Source organism: Bactrocera tryoni, chromosome 3 (assembly GCF_016617805.1).
Source record: "Bactrocera tryoni isolate S06 chromosome 3, CSIRO_BtryS06_freeze2, whole genome shotgun sequence".
NCBI lineage: Eukaryota > Metazoa > Arthropoda > Insecta > Diptera > Tephritidae > Bactrocera > Bactrocera tryoni.
In genome coordinates this window covers 41026015-41031050 of record NC_052501.1, presented here as the reverse complement: position 1 = coordinate 41031050, position 5036 = coordinate 41026015, and the positions used below count along the sequence as shown (strand labels likewise).

General features: G+C 36.7%; 1 pseudogene; it reads left to right on the top strand.

Moving 5' to 3' along the window:
* Window positions 1-2709: 2709 nt before the first annotated feature.
* LOC120773136 lies at window positions 2710-2821 on the top strand (annotated as a pseudogene).
* Window positions 2822-5036: the final 2215 nt, after the last annotated feature.

Below are 5036 nucleotides of genomic sequence, written 5' to 3'. Positions count from 1 at the left end.
GAAAATAAAAGATATAGCCATTTTGTTTTATACATAATAACAAATTCTTAGTAACCATTAGTCGATTTATCGAGCTAATATCAAGGTTCTTGAAAGTACATATTGCTACAATACATTACATTGCTGTCAATGCAAACAGAGTACAACTTATAGAGAAATTTAAACTCTAATTTTAAACATTTTCACCTATTTTAGTAAATAATTCAATAAACACTTCTTTGTTAGTTAAGTCTGTAGGTCATACAATTCTTCTTTCATTAGTTAAATCCAATTGAAAAAAAAACGTATCCACCGTTTAGTTGTTACAATTTGTTTATGCATTTGCAAAACTTTCCTTCTCCATTAATTTTCTCGATTACCCACACTTCCTCACCCACCTGCCAGGACCTTAATGTGCATTCGTCTGCACCTTTAATTTCCAAACATGCTCTTTCCCGAATTCATGGCTTTTATTTAACTTTCATTCTATCATTGGTACCGATCGATCGATGCACTATACGTTTTAAGAGCGGTAGGGGGACAAAAAATTGAATATCTTTGGAATTGTATGAATTAACGAAAATTTTTTGCAGTTTATTAGAGCTGAATATTTTCCGCCTTGTGTCACATACTTTTCAGTTTTTTTTAGCCTGAAAAACACTTTAAAAATTTCAATTGTTTAACAAAAAATTATGTAAAATATTATTATTTAAACAAATGGATAGTAAAAAAATATTTATAATATAGCACGATCATTTTTCTTTGACCTTTAAGAGCAAATAGTTTACACTTTCATTGTCATCTAAATTTCAACCTTCAATAACTTTAACAAAAAAAAAGAATTTTAACGAAATATTTATATCACAGGGTATGCGTCGGTCCCTTTGACTGCTAATTTTCAAAATCGCAGATTTTTCGAAATTTCATGGACCACTTGACGTGATTACTTGACGTAAGAAAAACCAACAAGCCTTACTGGATGATCTGTTCATATAAAGCAAGGCGGTCAAGTGTGAAGTTGACTGTGAAAAAAATCACATATCAGCTGTTGCTATCAAATGAAATTACTTAGTGAACGACTCAATATACCATAAATACATATATATAAATAATCAGCGTGACGAGCTGAGCTGGTTTTGGAATGCCTGTCTGTCCGTTTGTATAAACGTTGACTAGTTCTTCACTTTTCGAGACATCTATTCATCTTTACCTCATCAGACCACTATAGCATATAGCTGCCGAACTATCGAACTTTTTTATAGGTTATTGTCTATGGCAACACTACATTAATTTTTTCCAGATTGAGCCGCTATCTCATATTACTGTTTTTGTAGAATATTCTAGCTTCGGTGCAATCGAATTTAACGTTGTTCTTGTTTGTTTATACATAAATTCCTCCCAATTCCCTACTCCCACTTTAGTTCTAAAACAAAAACACTCTCGTTCAAAAAGTCATACCAATTTAGTGAAGTCGCATACCACAATACTGATCTTCTTTCTTTCTGTGACCCTAAGGAATCTCACTCTAATTTGTGAAAACCTAAACTGCAGTCATATTCTGAGAAGTACAACATTTAATTTCAGTTTTTTAGTTCATTAATCCTACGATCGGAAAAGCCTCAACGACCAGAACCATCAGTTTCTTCAATTTAACAAAATAAATATTATGCACAGTAAAATTAAACTGTAGATCGGACTAGATATCCAGCCATGAAAAAATGTAAATCTAATGATATTCATCTGAGGTAGCGAACTAATAAATGGAACAAAACTATATTGAAGATCTAAGCTCAACTTAGTGCTAAGCAAGTTATATTTTATTTTATCAGAATCAAAAACCGATTTTCCGAAAGTAGATTTCGAACGTTTAGTACAACTGGCAGTTCTATAATATCAAACCACTTCTATTTAATGGAAAAAACACATATTTCTAAATAGCACCATAGCATTTGTACGGTTCTCCAATTAAAAATTGATATGAAATTGGTAAACAAATTGTACTAAAACCAACCAGCCTGTAGCTATAAAGTTTTCGGACGGGCACACTGAGACGATCACTTAAATCAATAACAATTAATAATAAGCAAGAAATGCTTAACTGATTTTGCCTTTTTAAAGACAATGAGCTGCCAACAATAACAAAGTTAAGAAAAAAGAAATTTTTTGAAGTTATACTTCTTATACGAGTTCGGAAAAGGTTGCGATAGATTCAGGTTGCGCAACCTTGCTCAATATGAATCTACGCAACCTTGTCTGCGAAGATGTTCGAGCAGCAAGCGAAGCGGTGACAATCGGCGATCGTTTGTTCGTTTCTTTCGGCACAGCTCGGCTTTTCTACCAACAACACAATGTTGCCATGCTTATGCTGTTGTTGTTTTTGTAGAAAAATGTTTAAATTTTTGGTTGGTGACATATTCAATTAAAAATAAATTCTGTTGGGATTCGAACCTACGTGCTCGTTGTAACTTTTCAAGCGCTTACCACCAACACCACCATTGACACTTGTAATGCGTTGTCCTAATTATGGTTTGGTTACGCATGAAAGATATATACAATGGATCGCCGATTGTTACCTTTTTCCTTGCTGCTGCTGCGCATATGTATGTTTGTATGCTTGTGCATTATTGAAGTTATGCTTCTTTTTCTTTCGTTTGTCTTGCATTTCTGCGAATTCTGAAATATTTTACGTATATTTTGGTTGAAATACTCTGCGTTGGCCGTTGAAAAATTAAGGCTATACTTTACTGGATCATTTCTGTAGTTAGTCTTCATTTAAATTTTTTGGAAATCGACCCGCGATGACGAGGTATATCGTTTTATCTAGTGTTTAAAAAACTGCAGTCGAATTAGCAGAAGTCGCAATATTGTTGCTATTCGCTACTTCAACTGCGAGCGATATCAGAAAGTATGCAAGTGCTTTTGCTTCTGCTTCTGAAAAAATCAGAAGTCGCATGCTTTGACTGTCGCAAAAATCAAACAGCCACGAAAATCAGAAATCAGCATAAGTCGCCGTTATTCGTTTTTCTGCTTTCTGCTTTGCTGTAGCTTTCGATCGTATCCATAAGTTTCCGCAGCAGCTATCGACAATTTTCGACAGTCGTCGGCAGTCACAGTCGCGAAAAGTAATGCATTCGACTTTTTGCTACTTTTGATTTTTGTCGATGTTGCTTTCGATCAGCAGCGTAAGTCGAAAAAAGCAAGAAGCGTCAGATTCGTGGAAGTCGGCCGTTGCGACCGTTTTTGATTAGCTGCGACTTTAAAGAAATGTTTGGAAATTACTTATAGTGTACTTCGAGCGTCGAATACTTTCAGAGCTGGAGTGTTTTCGTCCATTCGGACAATATGACCTAGCGAGCGTAGCCGCTGTCGTTTAGTTCGCTAAACTATGCCAATGATGTCATATATCTTATACAGCTCATCGTTCCATCGAATGCGATATTCGCCGTTGCCAACGCGCAAAGGACCATAAATCTTTCGCAGAACACTTATCTCGAAAACTCGCAAATCCGAATCATCAGTTGTTGTCATCGTCAAAGCCCCTGCACCATATAGCAGGACGGGAATAATGAATAACTTATATAGTTTGGTTTTTGTTCGTCGAGAGAGAACTTTACTTCTCAATTGTCTACTCAGTTCAAAGTAGCACCTGCTGGCAAGAGTAACTCTGCGAAGGATTTCTAGTCTGACATTGTTGGTGGTGTTGATACTGGTTCCAAGATGGACGAAATTATCTACAACTTCAAAGTTATGACTGTCAATAGTGGCGTGGGAGTCAAGTCGTGATTGCGACGACTGTTTTTTTGATGACAGGAGATATTTCGTCTTGCTCTCTGCCAGACCCATTTGCTTTGCTTCCTTATCTAGTCTGGAGAAAGCAGAACTAACGGTGCGGGTGTTGAGGCCGATGATATCAATATCATCGTTGTACGCCATCTGCTATACACTCTAATAGAAGATTGTACCTGCTCGAATAAGTTCTGCAGTTCTAATTATTTTCTCCAGCAGCATATTGAAGAAGTCGCATGATAGGGAGTCGCCTTGTCTGAAACTTCGTTTGGTATCGAGCGGCTTGGAGAGGTCCTTCCCGATCCTGACGGAGCTTTCGGTATTACTCAACGTCATCAAGATCTGATGGCCATCACGACGGAGGATTTTTCCAAGTGCTATGATGACTGGAAAATTCGTTGGCATAAGTGTATTGCAGCGGGAGGGGATTACTTTGAAGGAAATGATCACAGTAGTATGTAAGTTACGGCTCGCAGTCGCTGAGGAAGAGTTTCGGGGTTTGTCTTACATTGTTTAACGTTAAGTTTCTTTTAAAATTAGACACAAATAGTGTTCTTTCTACGTTCTAAGGTGCGTTCCAAAGTAAACAGGAATTTTTGAATCTAGCGCCTCCTGGTGGCCATCTATATGTCGACTGGTGCGTTAGAATCTGCTATCTCTATCGATTGTCCAGTGAGAATTTTCATTTCGAACAAAGAGCCAAAATTAAATGTTGTTTTAAAATTGGTAAAAATTTTACCGAAACGTTTCAATTGATGAAACAAGTTTATGGCGATGATTGTCTTTCCCGTAGCAGAGTGCACGAATGGTTTCAACGTTTTCAAAGTGGTCGTAAGGACATAAATGACGATCAACATGTGGGAAAATCAAAATCCGTGATCACATCTCCAAAACATCGATTTATCGCATTTTAACCGAATATTTGGGCTTACGAAAGGTGTGTGCAAGGTTTGTTCCACACAAATTGACTGACGACCAAAAATTGCTCAGAATCCAACATTCGAAGGACAATTATTTGACCAAAAATCACATTTTAACCATTAACCACTCCCCGTATTCTCCTGATATGGCACCGTGTGACATCTTCTTTTTCGGAAAAATGCATTTGCGCATGAAAGGAAAGTGTTATGCAGACGTAGAGGCCATTCAAACGACTTGCATGCCGAATTTCTTTTCTTGTGAAATAACGAGGTTATTAAATGGAGAAAGATTTGTTTGTTGCTTTTTAATGTTGATCGGATAATATTGTTATACGGAGTATCCTCGGTTTT